This window comes from Pleurodeles waltl, chromosome 8 (assembly GCF_031143425.1).
Source record: "Pleurodeles waltl isolate 20211129_DDA chromosome 8, aPleWal1.hap1.20221129, whole genome shotgun sequence".
In the NCBI taxonomy this organism is placed as follows: Eukaryota; Metazoa; Chordata; class Amphibia; order Caudata; family Salamandridae; genus Pleurodeles; species Pleurodeles waltl.
The window spans coordinates 1,523,116,293-1,523,137,524 of NC_090447.1; the positions used below are offsets into that span (position 1 = coordinate 1,523,116,293).

The window sequence follows — 21,232 nt, forward strand, 5'->3', positions numbered from 1 at the left end:
ACATATAAGTCATCCCTAATGTGTGCCCTAGGTAACCCCTAGAGCAGGGTGCTGTGTAGGTAAAAGGCAGGACATGTACCTGTGTAGTTATATGTCCTGGTAGTGTAAAACTCCTAAATTTGTTTTTACACTACTGTGAGGCCTGCTCCTTTCATAGGCTAACATTGGGGCTGCCCTCATACACTGTTGAAGTGGCAGCTGCTGATCTGAAAGGAGCAGGAAGGTCATATTTAGTATGGCCAGAATGGTAATACAAAATCCTGCTGACTGGTGAAGTCGGATTTAATATTACTATTCTAGAAATGCCACTTTTAGAAAGTGAGCATTTCTTTGCACTAAAATCTTGTTGTGCCCTTCAATCCACGTCTGGCTAGGTTTAGTTGACAGCTCCTTGTGCATTCACTCAGACACACCCCAAACACAGGGTACTCAGCCTCACTTGCATACATCTGCATTTTGAATGGGTCTTCCTGGGCTGGGAGGGTGGAGGGCCTGCCCTCACACAAAGGACTGCCACACCCCCTACTGGGACTCTGGCAGACAGGATTGAACTGAAAGGGGGCTTGGTGCATTTCTTAGACACTCTTTGAAGTCACCCCCACTTTAAAGGCACAACTTAGTATAAAACAGGGCCTCTGCCCTACCTCATCAGACACTTGCTGGAGAAGAAACCTGAACCAGAAACTACATCCTGCCAAGAAGAACTGCCTGGCTGCTCAAAGGACTCACCTGTCTGCTTTCTACAAAGGACTGCTGCCTTGCTGTTGCCCTGCTGCCTTGCTGAACTCTTGTCTGGCTGTGAAAGTGCTCTCCAAGGGCTTGGATAGAGCTTGCCTCCTGTTCCCTGAAGTCTCAGGACCAAAAAGACTTCTCTCTTTTACTTGGACGCTCCGTGCGCCGAAAATTTCGACGCACAGCTTGTTCCGTGGCAAGAAAAACGCCGCACACTGACGCTGATCGACGCGACGCTCTTGGGACGATCGAAAATCCGACGCACGGCCTCGCAAGGACAACGCCGCCCAACCTCTAGAGGAGAAATCGACGCGACGCCTGCCGTGAGATCGTAATTTCGACGCGCAGCCCCGCAGATCGACATACAGAGGAGAAATCGACGCGACGCCTGCTGTGATATCGTAATTTCGACGCGCAGCCCCGCAGATCGACATACAGAGGAGAAATCGACGCGACGCCTGCCGTGAGATCGTAATTTCGACGCGCAGCCCTGCAGACCGACACGCAGCCGGAGAACAAGCAGGAAAATCCACGCACAGACCCGGGACATCTGGTAATCCCCGCGATCCACAGAAAGAGACTGTCCGAGCGCCGGAAAACGACGCCGACTTCCCCGCGTGGAAAATAATGACGCAAGTCCGTGTGTGCTGGGGAGAAATCGACGCCCACACCCTTTTTCCACGCACCTCTTCTCTTGTGGCCCTCTGAGGAGATTTTTCCACTCCCAACCAGGTACTTGTGCTTGAAAGAGACTTTGTTTATATTCTAAAGACTTAAGACACTGTATATCACTTTTCAGTGATATTTCTACAATTCGTATTGCAACTTTGATCGTTTTGACCTGAAGATACCCAGATAAATATTATATATTTTTCTAAACACTGTGTGGTGTATTTTTGTAGGTGTTATGCTATGGTGTTGTATGATTTATTGCACAAATGCTTTACACATGGCCTTCTAAGTTAAGCCTGACTGCTCGTGCCAAGCTACCGGAGGGTGAGCACAGGCTGATTTTGGATTGTGTGTGATTTACCCTGACTAGAGTGAGGGTTCTTGCTTGGACAGAGGGCAACCTGACGGCCAACCAAAAACCCCATTTCTAACATTTTTTATTTTATTTATCAAAGCAGATGACGGGGAGCTACATTTCCCTCTAACGAGTACTTTAAAGGCATCCCGTGTAGCGGACAGGTGACTCGAGGGTCGTTCAGTTGGAAAAAATCTCAAATGGTTTTACGTATCTCGTCTTGAAAGAGGTGGTCCCTAGTAAGAGAACAGAGGAAAAACCAGTGAAGGAAGCTGGCTCGCTATATAGTTCACTAAAATTAAGTACATAATGCAGAAAGTCCAGTGGATCCCCAATTGGTTTGAAGAGGCAAAAGTAACTTGGTCTAATGCTCTATTTGTGGTAGTGTGGGCGAGCAGTTAGGTTTATCATGGAGTTGTGTTCAACATTTGTTGTACTCCGAGGCAATAAATGTGAGACACGCTCAATGAATAAATCTGAGACCAGTTTAGAAAAATAACGTTTGCTTTTACAGGGAGTGCAGAATTATTAGGCAAGTTGTATTTTTGAGGATTAATTTTATTATTGAACAACAACCATGTTCTCAATGAACCCAAAAAACTCATTAATATCAAAGCTGAATATTTTTGGAAGTAGTTTTTAGTTATTTTTTAGTTTTAGCTATGTTAGGGGGATATCTGTGTGTGCAGGTGACTATTACTGTGCATAATTATTAGGCAACTTAACAAAAAAAAATATATACCCATTTCAATTATTTATTATTACCAGTGAAACCAATATAACATCTCAACATTCACAAATATACATTTCTGACATTCAAAAACAAAACAAAAACAAATCAGTGACCAATATAGCCACCTTTCTTTGCAAGGACACTCAAAAGCCTGCCATCCATGGATTCTGCCAGTGTTTTGATCTGTTCACCATCAACATTGCGTGCAGCAGCAACCACAGCCTCCCACACACTGTTCAGAGAGGTGTACTGTTTTCCCTCCTTGTAAATCTCACATTTGATGATGGACCACAGGTTCTCAATGGGGTTCAGATCAGGTGAACAAGGAGGCCATGTCATTAGATTTCCTTCTTATATACCCTTTCTTGCCAGCCACGCTGTGGAGTACTTGGACGCGTGTGATGGAGCATTGTCCTGCATGAAAATCATGTATTTCTTGAAGGATGCAGACTTCTTCCTGTACCACTGCTTGAAGAAGGTGTCTTCCAGGAACTGGCAGTAGGACTGGGAGTTGAGCTTGACTCCATCCTCAACCCGAAAAGGCCCCACAAGCTCATCTTTGATGATACCAGCCCAAACCAGTACTCCACCTCCACCTTGCTGGCGTCTGAGTCGGACTGGAGCTCTCTGCCCTTTACCAATCCAGCCACGGGCCCATCCATCTGGCCCATCAAGACTCACTCTCATTTCATCAGTCCATAAAACCTTAGAAAAATCAGTCTTGAGATATTTCTTGGCCCAGTCTTGACGTTTCAGCTTGTGTGTCTCGTTCAGTGGTGGTCGTCTTTCAGCCTTTCTTACCTTGGCCATGTCTCTGAGTATTGCACACCTTGTGCTTTTGGGCACTCCAGTGATGTTGCAGCTCTGAAATATGGCCAAACTGGTGGCAAGTGGCATCGTGGCACCTGCACGCTTGACTTTTCTCAGTTCATGGGCAGTTATTTTGCGCCTTGGTTTTTCCACACGCTTCTTGCGACCCTGTTGACTATTTTGAATGAAACACTTGATTGTTCGATGATCACGCTTCAGAAGCTTTGCAATTTTAAGAGTGCTGCATCCCTCTGCAAGATATCTCACTATTTTTGACTTTTCTGAGCCTGTCAAGTCCTTCTTTTGACCCATTTTGCCAAAGGAAAGGAAGTTGCCTAATAATTATGCACACCTGATATAGGGTGTTGATGTCATTAGACCACACCCCTTCTTATTACAGAGATGCACATCACCTAATATGCTTAATTGGTAGTAGGCTTTCGAGCCTATACAGCTTGGAGTAAGACAACATGCATAAAGAGGATGATGTGGTCAAAATACTCATTTGCCTAATAATTCTGCACTCCCTGTATATATGCTTTGAACCAAAGAACTTTGTCATAAGGTACTTTTTAGATGATAAATACTTTGCAGTTTCAAAAATCGACTTGCAATTTTTAGAGTTCTCAATGTTAACCTATAGCAGGAAAACAAGAATGCAGCTTTGTAGGTAAGTACACGACTTACAAATCCAGTGTTCGGGGTTTCAGGTCAACACCAGGCAAGGTTCAGATCAGTACCAAGAGTGCACCCACAGTGGCAATGGGCGGCTGGGTGGAGAGGTCAAATTTGGGGTTGGCTGCCCAATGTTAACCAATGGCAACTGTGGGTGAACAAAGATGTGCTACTTACAGGTGAGTAAACCAGTGTCAGGGGTCGATCTCCCAGGGTTAAGGTAAGCACAAGGGAGGGGCACAAGGCAGCACCAAAATTACACCCTCAGGGGCACGGGGGCAGCTGGGTGTAGAGTGCCAATACAGCATCGGACACCGGATGTTAATCAATGGGCGAGATGAGTTTTAGAGAAAGGCTGCAGCCTTGGGCCAGGAGGCTGAATGAAGAAAACCCACAGCTGCCCAGGTAAGTTCTGATGCTAGTGGACTTGGGAACACCGTCAGTCCAGCTCCCCAGGGGTTTTGGGTGCAGGTGTTTGCTTTGGCCTCGGGAACAGCTTACCGGGTAGGTCGCGGTCAGGGGGAGTCTTCAGTTTGAGGCTGCAGGCTTCGAGGCAGAGACCTGCAGGGGTCAGCCCACGCTGGACATGGGCTCAGGCTTGCTAGGGGAACCAGCACAGGACTGGTGGGCCACTTGAACTTGGGCCATGGGCGTCTGGTGCAGAGGTGAGCCCGGAAACAGTTTTGCAGTTCCTCAGGGCAGAGTTCTTTTTCTTTTAAAGTTGGTCTCTTCTTGAACAGGTCTGCTGTTCTTGGGAGATCTTGATCTTTGTTGAAGACAGGCAGTCCTTCCAAAGCTTTGGAGGTTGTTGGGTTGCAGGACTAGACTTTTGCGCAGGATCATTGAGGGCTGCAGACAGGCCCATAGGGCTAGGGCCAAGTCAGTTGCTGTCTGCAGTCTTCTTTGCTGATGCGACTCTTTAGTGTCCAGCTCTTCTTAGGTCATCAGGAATCTGCCTTCTAGGGTTCAGGAGTGCCCCCTAAATACTGAATTTAGGGGTGTTACAGGGTGTGCCAGGTGGTAGCTACTGGGCTACTCACCTTTAGGGTGACTACACCCTCTTTATGACCACTTCTGTTGGGAAGTGGGCATAACCCTAGTGGCCTAAATTCCTTCCAAACAAGATGGAGAAATGTAGGTAGTGTCTGCTTCAGCTCGTCCACCGTAGGGGTGGGACTGGCATGAAGTGGGCACACCTCTCAATCTGCCTAATGTTCCTCCCAGTCCTGTCACCAAAAAGTGGGGTCAGGAACTGGGGGTTAGCCTCCTCTACCATTTGGAGAGGCCTGTGTCACATTACAAAGGCGACAAGGCCTTTAAAGCTCCCGACCTTGGAATGTCCATCCTGCCTGGACGAGGTGCTAGCACCTCTGCCCAAAGCATGTCTTTGTTCTGAGCCCTCAAGAGCGTTGACTCTCATCTCAGGGGGACAGAACTCTGTCTAAGGTGGCTGTACTGGTTTTGACCTGTCAGTGTCCAAGCTAGGAGTTGGTAGGTTTTCAGGGTTTTATTAATAAATCCAACACTGGCATCAGTGTGGGTTTATTATTCTGAGATGTTTGATACCAAACATCCCAGGATTCAGAGGAGCCATCATGTAGCTGGGGAACCCGTAATGACCAGTGTCCATCACTTGCATTAATAATGGCTTCCCTGTACACTTACTATGTCTCTGAATCAACTGAGACATAGCAGGGGCATATCTGTTCATGCTTATAGGCCCTCACATATGTCTGGATGCACCCTGCCTTAGGGGTGACTAACACCTGGCATATGCAGTGCTAAGGGACCTGGCACACACGGTTATCTGAGTGTGTATCTCCCTCACCCTGACTAGAGTGGTGGGTTTTGCCTGGCTTAGGTGTATACCCTAGCCAACCAGAAACACAATTTCTAACAGTGGGGTACTGCAAACAGAACCCAGCTCCCTACAACCACCAGTGGAGCTTAGGTTTGAGGGTTGTCCAGTCTAGTGTGAGCTCTACAAGGGTCTGATCTGATAGTGCAATTGTGGGGAAATTGGTCGCCAGAATAGTGTTGCAATGATTGACTTATAAATGTGTAACCGAGTCTTGAATATGTAAGTGGACGTGTGAGGGAAAAAAGTATAGTCTTGCGTGGTAGAGTGTGTTGTCCTCCAAGCATCTAGCAAGCTTATTGATTGGAGGTCCTGCTTTGGGGCTTTAGTGAAGCTTCCCGCTATAGAGCATGTGGATGGGTGCTATCTAGTGCTGGATCCCAGATAAGAATAGTGTCTCCCATTAGTATGATTTCCCCCTCTGCAAACCCCCAAAAGAGTGAGGAATGAGTGAAGAAAGGTAGTTTGTGCTGAATAGGGGGTACAAACTGAGGCTATTGTGCATGTCCTGCCCATTCATTCTCCTTTCACCATAATTATTATTCCCTTCTTATCGTATTTGGTGAATGAAAAAGGAGGGAAACCCTTCGCCCCCAAAACACACCAATACAGTCCCACTAATGGAGTAAAAGGTTGTAAACAACAAAACAATAACATTTAGGAATCCTGGTTCCCCAACAGTTGTGTAGTGTTGGGATAAGTCACATAAGTGCGAGCTCCTAGGTCGTAAACCACATAAGCATTCTTGCTATATAAATCCAATATTAAGGTAATGAGAATTTAAAGAAGATCAAGTCAGACAGGTAGGTCTCTGGGGTTTCAATGTTCATTGTGTAGTCTTTCCGTGAAAGAGTGGCAGGTTGTACACAGACAAGGATTATTCTCCCAGATAGGGGCCTGCCGTACATGTATGAACAGGCTTCAGTTTAGTTCAAATCTGTATTCAAATGTTCGTTTTTTCTGAAAATCTTTCTCCTGATAAAGTAAAAAAGAAACATGGGTGACCATATCAACCTGGGGCCCAGCGTATCCCTTGTCGTCTGGGATGTTGTTGTGAAAGCCATTGTCTCCGTTCTGCCCCAATCTTGGGGCTCATGGATGGTCCTTCCGAATTGTCCTCAGAGTGTGTCCAGTTCAGAGATTGTCACCCCAAGCAATGCTGTGGCGTCTGCTATGTTCATGAATGATGTGTTTTGTTTTGGTACTCAAAGGCTCGGCCATAATAATAAGTCCATGTGTACGTGATGTGGCCCTGGCATAGTTTGTCAGCGATAGGTGGGAACTGCAGCTGTCGGGCTAAAGTAGCTGGAGCAATATCATGGAACATGTCATGCCTTAGATGGATATTTCTTCTATTTTTCTCGTAGGTTGCAAAATTGTGTCCTTCACTTTGAAAGAGTGTAGCTTTGCCGGGACATCTCTGGGTCATTGCCCTTCACCCTATATCAGTGGGCCACCTCAGTGGACACGATCAAGTTTAATCTTAGTGCTGCTCTTTTCCAGAGTTTCTGAGAATAGGCCTACTATGAATACCTCTAGGTCTGGACTTTCCTCTCGCTCCTCCAGATTTCGTAGGCGAATGTTATCTTGCTGTGAGCGATTTTTCCATGTCTTCACATTTCAGTATTGCAGCTTGGCGGTGTTCCTTAAGTTGGTCTGAACAGCCCTCTAGGCGATCCATTCGTTGTTCAAGAGTCTTGCATTTACCTTCATGGTCAAGTGCACGGGTTCCAATAGAGTTTACATCTTGTTGTAGGATAGTGAGTTTAGAGTTGAGGTCGGATCGAAAGATTTCCAAAGAGGTGATGAGGTCTGCTTTGAGTTCTTCTCTGAATTCGCTTTTAAATTCTTGAAGGGTGGAAAGAAGATCTTCCTTAGCTAATGCCATTTTGCTCACTTTGGCTGCAGTGCAGCGCGAGTCTCTTGCTTCGGTTGATTAAAAATAACAACACTGTTAGTTTGTGGCTTTTTCGGAGGCATGTAGCGCGCAGTTATGGATTTGAGACTATGGGTAGTGAGCAGGAACTCTCAATGGCAGCCCCCAGTAGAGCATGAGGGGTCACGTGGTGGGTCACGGTCCCTGCATTATTTCCTTATCACTCATTAGGCAGAGAGTAGTGATAGTGAATTATTCTGTCCATATGGCTGCTGGTTCACCGCCTTTGTGAGGCTCTAAGGAGCTAGAGGCTTCGAGCCTGTTTCACAGTCAATTTCGTCAAGTCTGTGTGGTCTGATTAAATGGAGGAGCTCTTTTACGAGGAGGAAGCTGGCACCTACTGCCTTACTACAATTTGGTAAAGCCTACTATATAGATTTCATCATTTCCTTCATGGAGTTTGGTGGTGGTGAGTAAAAAAACAGAGTGCACGTAACCGGTTGCCACTAGTCTCATTAGGCTCTCAGAGGTACATAGGGACAGAACTGCAAGCGCTAGAGTGACCTAAGGAGTGTTCATGTTGTTTCCAATGCTGCTTCGATGTAGGTTTCTAGGTGGTGTTTCACTGTGCCATGGCAGGGAGGGAGAGTTTCGCCATCGCTGCTGGGGTATTATTACAATGTGGACCAGTCTGTGCCACCATGAGGGTGCCATCCTGTATGGGTGCCATATTAAAGTAGGCAATAAAGACAGAGTGCTGCAGTTTGGTGTAAAAATTTCCTTGGTAAAGCTTTTCCCTAAAAAAGGAGTTTGCCACTTGCCTTCGTCAATGGGAGTGAGTTTAATGTCAGCCAGAGCACAGTGCAGGTCGTCAGCCACGTTCGTGTTCACGGTCACAGCAGCGGGTTCACTCACGTCGGAGCCATTACTCTGCAGGAAATGTAGGTCACCAGCGTTTCTAAAAGGGCTGGCCCGGAGCTGTTACAATCATTATTCTTTTAGCATCCTTCAGAGTTTCCCACTGCTCCGACATCAGCAATAAGCATTAGCGGGCATATTTGCGGTGAGAGACTCCATTACTTTGTTTATGTTGAGAGAATGCAGTAGAGCTCGAGCAGGTTACATCCGCTCTGCCAAGTTGGTTAACCACAGCCCCGGTATGTTTGTTTTTGGCATATCCACGCTGTAAGTAGATCACAAGTATCACTGTTTGAGTTTTAAACTGTGCCTATGGGACCTTCGATCTGTTGCAAAAATATACACTGAAACATTCATCAAGGAGTTGGTTTGATTGTACTCTCTGACCTGAATTCTTTGTTCCTCTTCAGTCTTCCCATTGCACATCCCCGAAAAGCCAGTGTGCCTTTCAGTCACTGTTGCTAAACTTTGGAATTCTCTTCTTTTTATATTTCTGATTGATGCCTGATACCCTTGTTTGCACAAAGCTTCTAAAACCTTGGCAATTTGTTCAATAAAACCTTAACCCCTGGCTGCAGCTTCCTCTCTCTTAGCACCAGAAAATGATAATTGGTATTGCTGTGCTCCTCAAATAACCGAATGAATAAATAAATAAATGTCATAGAAGCATTCTCACTTATCCCAATACATGCTGTGGATATCACCATTTAATGATAGATGTCTCTATGTCAGTGTCAGTTCATGGTGTAATCATTGTATTACACATCCAGGTTTTTGTATTTATCCATGTTGTCAGCAGAGTCATGTTAACCAATTTTACCTATGTTTCTTCATGTGTGTTTGGTAATTGGATTACAGATATCTCGGTGTCAATTATAATTTTTGTTGTGAACATTGTTAGTGGCTGATTAACAGTGTGCTCTGGACCTCATTACAGGGTTGCAAATGTTTTTGTTCATATATGAATAAAATACTGTGGTCACTAGATTATGTTTATATTATTTCTAAGCTAATGCGCTGTGACTATCACTTCCAGTTGCGTTCCTGACTGTTCTAACTTCATTTCCATATAGCAAAACAAACAAATTGATTGTTTTTTTAATGCTGATATTTGTATTTTTTGGCTTATAAAATGCTAATACTTATTTTTGTTTTCTCCTGTAAGTGAAAGAAATTCAGAATACAAGCAATGGTCAAAGGAATATCGCTCACACAAAGAATTGCAATTCAACTTTTGAGACATTAACCCTCTGAAAACTACGAAACAGTTGTCGGAAACTTTGCGAAGCTCTACAGCTGTTACTGATGTGCGCTGTTTGCACAAACCACTTTTTTTTCTGTGCAGAATTGATAGCAGACACCAATGGAATGATGTGTGTCTGATGAATGTGACATATTACATCACAACAAGGGAGTAAGGAATATCTCATGAATATGACAACATATTAACAGTCCAATGAACTCTAATGAAGTGACCTACAAAGGAGAAAGGCCACACAAATGTATAGAATGTAATAAGTCTTTCCAGGCTAAAGTAATCAGATTAACAACAGACAATTTATACACTGGACACTAGCCACAGAACAATCTACTTATTGCTGTCTTCTGCATAAAAGGCAACTCTAACAATACATCAGAATATCCCCTCAGTAGAGGCTAGCACAGAGCGTTGCCCTGTAAATAAACTCTGAATACGAGAAGAGTACAGAATATGAGAAATGGCTTTCTTATAATAAATCACATGTGCCATAAAGAAAAGAGATCATAACTGAGCACTAAATGTGCTTTAAAAATGCCAACTAATGCTTTAATATTGACTTTATACTGACGAGAAAGGAAATAAGAGACAGCTAGAATGGAGAAGTGATACCTCCAAGCTATTAACTTAGCTGAGCACCTATACACAGTGGGACTATCAGTAGAAAGGATATACCTAATTTGTGAAGGCAAAGACACTTACTTTGCAGTTCTAATATTAGTGCTAAGAATTTACTTTGTAGAGACGTTATTTTTCATTTATATGTGTAAGTAACATTTAGCTAACAAGAAAGTACTAACCTGGACAGACACAGGAGAAGCTACATGCGTTTACTCAGTATCTCTGCAATTACAAGAATGTAATTATTTAAACATAGTGTATGCATAATGGAGGAGGTGCACAAATGCCCTAAATGTGACAGATTTCTATATAAATACACATATGGAAAAAAAATCAAGGACATCACTGCTTATTAAGACACAATAAATCTACAATGTTTACCAAGCCTTTTATTAGAAAAAGCCAGTTGATGGTAGGCAAACAAAACCATACGGAAGAAGAAACATTTCAATGCCTCAAATGTAAAGGTTTTATCAAAAATGGTTTGCTCATTGGACAAAAGTCTGGCTACGCTGAACCAAGACCATATACATGCACTGGGTATGACCAGGTGTGCTTTCCAAAGGGACCGCTGATTATACATCAACAAACTAATACTGGTAAGAAACCATGTGAATGTTCTGAATGTGACAAGACTTTCAATCAAAAGGGTGACCTAGTACTACATCACAGAAATCACACAAGAGACAAACCATATAAATGTTCTGAGTGTGACAAGACTTTCAAGGAAAAGAAAGATTTATCATCACACGAGAGAATTCACACTGGGGAAAAACCATATAGATGTTCTGAATGTAATAAGGCTTTCCGTCAAAAAACACATCTGATAAGACATCAGAGAATACACTCTGGCGAGAAACCACATAAATGTTCTGAGTGTGATAAGTGTTTCATCACAAAGAACCAGCTGATAATACATCAAAGAAATCACACCGGCAAGAAACCATATAAATGTTCTGAATGTGACAAGACTTTCAAGGAAAAGAGTGAGTTATCATCACATGAGAGAATTCACACTGGGGAAAAACCATATAGATGTTCTGAATGTAATAAGGCTTACCATCAAAATTCAGTTCTGATAAGACATCAGAGAACACACGCTGGCGAGAAACCCTATAAATGTTCTGAATGTGACAAGTGTTTCATCGGAAAGAGCCAGCTGATAATACATCAAAGAAATCACACCGGTGAGACACCATATAAATGTTCTGAACGTGAAAAAACTTTCAAGGAAAAGAGTGAGTTATCATCACATGAGAGAATTCACACTGGGGAAAAACCATATAGATGTTCTGAATGTAATAAGGCTTTCCATCAAAATTTAGTTCTGATAAGACATCAGAGAACACATGCTGGCGAGAAACCACATAAATGTTCTGAGTGTGATAAGTGTTTCATCACAAAGAGCCACCTAATAATACATCAAAGAAATCACACCGGCAAGAAACCATACAAATGTTCTGAATGTGACAAGACTTTCAAGGAAAAGAGTGAGTTATCATCACATGAGAGAATTCACACTGGGGAAAAACCATATAGCTGTTCTGAATGTAATAAGGCTTTCTGTCTTAAAGAAAATCTGATAAGACATCAGAAAACACACACTGGGGAGAAGCCATATAAATGTTTTGAGTGTGACAAGTGTTTCATCACAAAAGGCCAGTTAATAATACATCAAAGAAATCACACTGGCGAGAAACCATATAAATGCTCTGAATGTGACAAGACCTTCAAGCAAAAGGGTGATTTATCATCACATGAGAGAATTCACACTGGGGAAAAACCATATAGATGTTCTGAATGTAATAAGGCTTTCAAGCAAAAGGGTGATTTATCATCACATGAGAGAATTCACACTGGGGAAAAACCATATAGATGTTCTGAATGTAATAAGGCTTTCCGTCAAAAAATACATCTGATAGGACATCAGAGATCACACACTGGCGAGAAACCCTACAAATGTTCTGAGTGTGACAAGACTTTCAAGGAAAAGGGTGGTTTATCATCACATGAGAGAATTCACACTGGGGAAAAACCATATAGATGTTCTGAATGTAATAAGGCTTTCCGTCAAAAAACACATCTGATAAGACATCAGAGAACACACTCTGGCGAGAAACCACATAAATGTTCTGAGTGTGATAAGTGTTTCATCACAAAGAACCAGCTGATAATACATCAAAGAAATCACAGCGGCAAGAAACCATATAAATGTTCTGAATGTGACAAGACTTTCAAGGAAAAGAGTGAGTTATCATCACATGAGAGAATTCACACTGGGGAAAAACCATATAGATGTTCTGAATGTAATAGGGCTTTCCGTCACAATTCAGTTCTGATAAGACATCAGAGAACACACGCTGGCGAGAAACTACATAAATGTTCTGTGTGACAAATGTTTCATCAGAAAGGGCCACCTAATAATACATCAAAGAAATCACACTGGTGAGACACCATATAAATGTTCTGAGTGTGACAAGTGTTTCACTGGAAAGGGCCAGCTAATAATACATCAAAGAAATCATACCGGCGAGAAACCATATAAATGTTCTGAGTGTGACAAGTGTTTCACTGGAGAGGGCCAGCTAATAATACATCAAAGAAATCATACCGGCGAGAAACCATATAAATGTTCGGAATGTCAAAAAGCTTTTAAGGGAATAAGTGGACTATCCAGTCACCAGAGAACTCACACCTGTGAGAAACCATATAAATGTTCCGAATGTGAGAAGACTATCAGTACAAAGGCACCGCTGATAATACATCAGAGAGTTCACAGTGGTGAGAAACTATATAAATGTTCTGACTGTGAGAAGGCTTTCAGTACAAAGGCACAGCTGATAACACATCAGAGAGTTCACAGTGTGAGAAACCATATAAATGTTCTGAATGTTCTAAAGCTTTCAGACAAAAAGGTAATCTGTTGCATCACCTGAGAAGCCACACATCTTGAGTACATGTGAGAATCCAGTGACAAATGAGAGAATTTTCCACAGAGAAATCCTGTACGTTTACTTAATGTGACAACGCTTTCAAGGAAAAGGATCATGTGTCACTCCATCTGAGAAGAGATAAAGGAAAGAAATCATAGGATTGTACTAAGGGCGTGATTACGAGTTGCTGCGTTATTTATCTCCCCTTACAAATAATTATACCACGCTGTACGTTATTTATCAAGTGTAATAAATAACACCTTTACAAGTTTATGGGGAATACCATGCGGGCGGATTTTGGTGTTTAACGCACCAAAATCTGCATTATATCGTAAATACAGTACGTTTCCCCATGTTAAGTTTCGGTAGGTTTGACCTGCTGAAATTTAACAAAGGTTGAGTTATTCAATGCATCTGATAAATATCGGATGCATTAAATACTTTCAAACTTGTAATTCGGACTAATGCGTAAACAGGGGGTTGCATTACAAGCAACTTGTAATCTGGCCCTTCATGTGAATAGTCTTTCACTACATAGGGTGACAGTCACCGTAGACTGAAATCATGTAAATATTCTGAATTTCGCAAAATATTTTTTTTATAAAGATGTCACTAATAATACACAAGAGGACTCACATTAGTGTGTAACCGCATGGATGTTGTGAATGTGCCAAGACCTTCAAGTAAAAAAAGTCCTCTCTTATGGCATTAGACAGTCCCTACTAGGGAAATCAGAAAATCCTCTAAATATTTTGCATTTTAACAAGAATTCAATTGAAAAGTTATACCTGATGCTGAGTAGATGGAGGCTTGGGCATTGAGGAACATTGCATGGCTACAGGAAACTATCCTTCATCTACAGAGGTACTTGCAACAGCAGTGACTTAAATGGCAATAAAACTAATTGTTGATTTCATCATTGCATGTGGCCATCCAAGTTACATTTCAAAACTGTTATAAAGACACTGAGTACATGAATCAGGAATACACGCAGAAAAGCTGAATAACCATTTAAGCAACAGAGCAAGCAAAAGGAAACTATACAATTGGGTGGAACTTAACATATAGTGAAAAGTACAGAAACCTCATACTGATTAAAGTAGAGGCATAAACAGTTATATGTGGTTATAAAAAGACAAAATGAAATCCAGAAATCATGTGTTACTCATAACATACCATACAAAGTTCTGCCCATTACCAGTAAAGGATGAGTGTCTTTCATCTAACCTTATTCACTATTTGGGAGTGATTGTTGACAACAAACTGAGGCCTGCGAAAACATTGTGCACAGAGTGATCTTGAGTAGGTTTGACTATTGCAGTTATCTCCTCTTAGGTACCCTAGACTTCCTAATAAGCGGATTATATGGTGTTCAAGCCGCCGCGGCCAAACTGGCTTTAAACCGGCCCGGATGCCTTGAAGGAACTACATTGGCTACCAGTCAAACAGAGGATATTCTGTAAGTCCTTATGTATTGTTTTTAAAACTCTTCAAGGTGCTGGACCTATTCCATTGCAAAACCGGTTTAAAAAATATTCACCTAGGGGATATCTTAGATCCTCCTCATCCAACCTTAGTTACAAAACCAATTTCAAGAAAAACAGACAATAAGGACGGCATTTTCAGTGAAAGCAGCCCAACTATAGAATCAGCTTCCTGCTGCCCTCAGACTCTCAACAAACCATTTACGCTTCAGGGAAGCCTTGAAAACCTGACTTTTTCCTCAGTAATTTCCTGTGCCCTTTCTTGGACAGTCGGTGCAGCCGGACTTTCCCTCTGGTATTTAGGGTTCCCAGCGCTATTATACTTTTTTGGTGATACGTGTGCTTTATAAATACATATAATAATTTAGTTAACATTCTACTACATGATTTACTAAATGTGTAGAGAAAAACGGAACAATCCGAAAGATGCAGAATATTCAATACCGGAATGATACAACAGATGGTCGCCACTTTACCAGATTCCAGTATCCTCCCATATACTAGATTACAGTACGGCCCAAACACTGGGATCACAAGCTAAAGGAAATTACAATTATTTCTAAACTGCTGTTTTACCACCACATTCTGCAGTCGAGCGAAATCAAATATATAACATAAAATACACCTCTATATTTTAAGAATGCTTGAAATTGAGCTTTTTACTTCAAGGTGCTACATACATATTTGTGAGCATAAATCAATTTTGGAGACATTATTAAATTAACAGAAACTTTTAATTGGATCTGAAAACCAGTCAATTTCTTTGCAGTCTCTTGTTTGCATGGCCACTTCAGGGCCGTAGGCACACAGTGAGCAAAGATAGCTGGGACAAAGAAATCTGAGACAATGGGACAGATCTGTTCCTGGAAATGTTTTTAAAATGAGTGATTCCTTCCATTCACCCTTCCTGAGCGTGCTTGTTGCTGTTTATTGCATCACTGCATTTTTACAATAGTTTCTCTCAAGATCTGTCATTTACAAAATTGCAAAAAGACCATCTCTCCCCTAAATATTTGTTTGTGTTGCCTTCAGATGTAGTTAGTGTAATAAAATCGAAGAGCCCATCTCAAGGAGCGTGGGGAGTTGTCAGTAATACTTAAAGCAGCCTCAGATGCATAACAAGATCCTTGTCCTGTATAGTTTGTACTTAGTACACGCCTTCGCCTTGGAAGCGGAGTGTAGGTCCTAGTTTAAAGAGAAGAGGCTAAAAAGATACTGAAAACTACAGATTTGTTGCATGGTTATTTACTGGGTAGGAGGATGTGATAATGATATCATGATCAGATGTAACTGAGGCACCTGCTGCTTTATAAACATGCATTTCAGTTGCCCCTGACAAGAGCATGGACACCAATAGTTTTGCAAAAGAATAAAATGTTATTATACACAAGACATTTGTATTGAGAACACATTGAGAAACTTAAAAGAGAATACACATTCAAACAAGATTCAAGTAGGATTACATTTTGGTGTTCCTGCTTTCTGACCTAGATTTGGCAAATTTTCTGAAGTGGTTATAACAAGGATGAATCTTTCCTCAAACAGTGGCTAATCTGGCTGTGTCATTATTGAACAGAACTGAGGGCCATTTATTTTAAAATCATTTTAGATTAATTTATACTTGGATTTCCTCCAGCTTACCTAGTGACAGAATCAACCATGAAGGGAGGATTTTCTCACAGCTGCCATACACCATTGTCAGCCTCCATTTTTGAGTGAAACTAATCATATACACCCCCCTTTCTTCTGATGAGCTCATTGATATCTGTGTTTCAGCTGCCAGCGATGGTCTAATCTGCTCTTTGCCCTCTAGGCTTCCCCTCACACTAGCCCCTGGAGCTCTAGCACACTCAACACACAGTCCTGAAGATCTCAACAGGCAGATGTCTCATGCTGGGGACTCAAACAGCTCCCCTGCTCTGTGTAGCTGGGTCCAGCAGAGGATCTCAAGAAGCTTGCAGATGGGTCCATTGCTCCGGAGCACACCTCTCAAACCACAGGAACGGAATTATCCAGGTCAAGCAGCAGTCTTTGCCATACACGTTCATTCTTAGCCTTATAAAGGGGAAAGTTTTGTTCATTGATAAAGGGTCTGCAAAATGTCCATTGTGACACTGAAAAAACAGAAACGTGTATGGCAAATGCTCCTTTTTATTTCCACCTCCCAAATGACTACGGTAAGATGTTTAAAAACTGATTTGAGTAGGTTGGAAAGCAAAACGCCTTTAATCTGAGTAGATGGACTCATCTCAGACTTATAATGACTTTACAAGTACTTGGGTGAGTAGGAAGGTGAGTTAATTGCATTTTTGCATACAAGGGGTAAGTGAACACTGCTAAAGGGACTGTATGTCTGATGAAAACCTGTTTGACGAGTTCCCATTTAACAATCCCTTTTTAAAGCACCCTGTCCATGAAAAATACAGGTAACATGTAATTTTCTTTTTCCACAAAACTGTATTATTAAAACACCATCCTGATGAATACCTTTGTTCCCATAGATCAGTGAGCAGGAATGCATGGAAGAGGCTTACCTGTCAAGCGCACTCTGCTTTTAAGTGTTTGAAGAGGCTCTTCTCACACAAAGCACACAAAGGTCAGCACTTAACAAGGAGGACTGTAGGATTCATGATCCACATGTACAACAAGGTTGTATCAGTAAGTTTATTAAACTGTCTACAAGTATAGGTACGAAGTTCCACATATACCAAAAAAAACTAAACGGAGCTAGAGTTTAATACTGGGTAGCCCTTCTCTTAATCCACCTGATGGAATACTCACACACTTAGAACACTCAGCAGCGCACAATCCATCTCCCAATTAGCCTATTCAAGCATGCCCGATTCACACAGCAATCCTTTACACCACGATTCAGCTCAGACGTGAATACATTTGACACACCTACGTAAGTGTAATGTTTCAACAAGCATCACACATGAATTCTTAAATAGGAATTTTCCATGATAAAGCAGGATTTTATATAGCTTTACAGCCCGCCAAAGTGGGCTATACCGGGCATTAAAGGCCACCTCCAGCTTGGCTCGGGCCTTTAACAATAGAGCGCGCCTTTAATTGCCGGTATAGCCCAGATACAGCAAGCTATAAAGCTATTAGAACATTCCGCCCCATCAGGGCAGAATGTTCTAATTTGTAAAACAAAGCCGTCACGGACCCCAGTGGGGTTGATATCCCTGGGGATCCGTGAGACCTTTGTTCACAGCTGTTGCTGTGAGCTGCAAACAATGGAATGTTGGGGCCCCGGGACTCATACCAGCCATTAGAAGCCAGGAGCACTCCATTGTGTCCATTGGAGTGTTAACATTCCAGTGTTGCTTTTTTCATTACAGTATTCTCCAAAATTAGGGTCCACTGTTTATTTTATATAGTTCCATTTTCGACCCTTGGTATTTCATGAAACAAAAATCTAGTAACTGAGCAATTATGAAATCATTTACTCTCTAAGATGTCTTGATGGTGTTCTACAAAGTAAAGGGTGCATATTATCTAAATCATGTTTATAGGATGCGCAAAATCATTGTGTGTCCTTTCATATGTACTGCAGGTTAGGTTAGTAAGCTCTATTTTGGTTTGTTCTCTCAAAGATGATGTGCACAAGAAAGGACACATATAGAGAGTTTTTTTCTGAATGTATAGACTTCTGCACAAAAAAGAGGATCTGAAATTGGATAGATCATACAGGTATTAGTGTGTCTTGTGTTTGAGCACTGCTACAGGTCACATTTTGTATAGTTCATCAATCTTAGTTTGATTCACCCAAGTGATGTGCATGGCTAAAGGATGCGTACATGAAGAGGATGAACCATGTTGTTGTTTTAAGGCTTTAAACAAATTTTTTTGGCTTTCATATTTTCTCTGAGGAGATGGCAAGGCTTGGCCAGGAAATGGCTTGTTTGAAAGCTGACTTCTCTGATACCTTAAACAAACTTTACAGCATTGGTGGTTTAATGTTCCTCACAAATGTTTTTTCTTGGCAGCCATATTGCGCAGCATGTCAAATTCTACATAGTAACATGAAGGGAATTCTGGATTCTGAACAGTATCCGTACATGCACATGCCAATTACATAAGAAGGTGTCCCGTCGTCAGATGCTTTTTTGATGGGGAGAGTGCTACTGTGTACCATAATAGTGGCTTCATTTACTATACTACCTTTTAATGGCATAGAAGAGGTGTGCATTTGCGTCTCTTCGGTTGATGCATTGCCTTGATTTTTTTCTAATGCAGCAATGGCTGTTGATTGGAGGAAGTCACGCATTTTATTCCACACACTGCTCTTAAGTCGATGTAATGCTGATCAGTTGATATCAATCTTGAAACCTGTGTCTAGGCTTTTTGGTTCTGTATTATTGTGGCTCATTGCAACTGGTATAATTCCTTTAGTCGTTCCATTAGGTTTAAAACGCTTTTTCTTCTGTCAATTAATTTACGTAATCCCAAATGTTTGTGCTTGATTTTTCATCTACATCAATTAAACTTATTGTTCTGTATGAGCTTGGTTCTGAGATCTCACCTTTTTTTTTAGAGGTATGACCAAGGTATCTCTGGAAAGCATACTGTACTTTGAGTGTAAACTGCCTGCCAAGATGATTGAATGTGGGTCCTCAGGTCTTTTATGTTCAGTGTCTGCACTATGGCCATGGCTATCATTGTAGAGATATGTTTGACAATATGCTGCCCATTTTTAAGCTGCTATAGTTGAGCTCATATTATTTTGCTCATTCCCTGTCCATTTGCAACCAGTAACCAGAGTGACCTAGCATTGCTTACAACTGCTTCCTGGATAAAGAGATACCATTGCTGCTTTTCACATTGTTTTTTTATTAGTTTGAATTAGCTTTTTGTACCCTGTTGTAATGTTATTGATGGTTGTAATATAATTTTGCCTTAAGGTATGATGGAGCTCCGATGTCGTTTTTTTTGGCCTCATCATCATCATCAATCAGTGTTGATTTTCTGTTTTTCCTTATTAAGATTGTTGGCGGAAATTTGACGTGATAGCCATGGTACAACTTTTCCTCCTAGGTTCTAATAAAATGTGCCAGATCTGAAGAGGTGTTTTACTCCTCACAAACTCCTCCACTGTTGCTTGATCGATTTGAAGATATTGAGACATGAAGAATGACAGATGCTCTATGTGAACCATTCCATAACATATCCTCGTTTTGATTCACAAGTTCCAATTCTGCATTGGGATATGGTACACAATCTATGTGTTTTATGTCAAGCAGAAAATTCAAACTTAGCAGAGTATGATCACTCTGTAGGCTCCATGGTATTACTATTACCGCCAGGTGTTTGAGTTGGTATAGTTGTACAAAAATGATTACAAATTGAGCTATTGTCGAGTTGAAAGTTGGTGTTGATGATGAGTTTGCCGAAATGGTGCTCAGGGTTGATGTTAACTTGTTTTTAAGGAAGAACTCTTCCAGGCTAGCATTTTCTTTGTTTTTCTAGGAAAGTCTTAGGGGATGATTAGGATGGTAATGTCCCTTGCAGGGTGTACAGATGTGTCCCATTCCCTATGTCCCCTAGTGATATTATTCGCGATCTGGTTTTTTATTTTAGCAGTGGTTTCACTCTCATCTAGAGTGCAGAGGACTACACCTACCCCTTGACGTGAAAAATGCCCTGGACCTGTGCTGTGACCTGGATGGGTGCTCCCTCTAAGCATCTCATAATTTCACTGGCAGTGGACTACTGTCATTTGTCTAGACTATAGAGCTGGGGTGGCAGTTTTGCTATTCAGTGGTTGTGACCCAACCTCTTTATCTGTGTCACTGGAGTAGAGGCCTACTGGTGCATTTGTGTAAAGTACAGATTTAAGCATTAACATACCAAGTGTATGTTGTGCATGTTTGTAAGTGTGGCCTCTTCGGTACATGTATTTAATTTCTGAGTAAACCCCAGTAATATAGGTGTGTGGGATCCTGAGATCCACTATGAATGCCTTTGGCCTGGCCTTGGGCACACGATGAAAGTGAGTTTGCTTTCCAAGACATTGAACATATATTGCTGACATCCCTGAAGCTGAGGGGAGGATACCTAGACGCTGGAGTAGCAAGCGAGGACACAAGTGTTTTTTTTTTTTTTTTTATTATTCTTCACTGGGAGGACCTGCTGATTAGTCTTCTTGTAGCACTGTCATTTGGTAGATGGCGGAGATGAAGAATGGGACTGCAGACTCTGTTGTTCTAGGTGAAAAGGGCCCCTTATGTGAGGCCAGCCTTTTTACTTTCCCTGGATCACTTTTCCCTGAGACTGACAACATCCGGGCACAGAAAGCTCA

General features: G+C 41.9%; 1 long non-coding RNA gene and 1 pseudogene across 1 annotated transcript in view; both read left to right on the forward strand.

Annotated features, from left to right (window-relative positions):
• Window positions 1-9,809, forward strand: part of LOC138248895 (uncharacterized) — a 37,982-nt gene extending 28,173 nt beyond the window's left edge. Inside the window, exon 3 of the long non-coding RNA XR_011194658.1 lies at window positions 9,795-9,809. This is a non-coding gene — a long non-coding RNA (uncharacterized lncRNA). The remainder of the gene's footprint in view (window positions 1-9,794) is intronic.
• Window positions 1-17,297, forward strand: part of LOC138248891 (zinc finger protein 585A-like) — a 201,214-nt pseudogene extending 183,917 nt beyond the window's left edge.
• The last annotated feature ends 3,935 nt before the right edge of the window (window positions 17,298-21,232 follow it).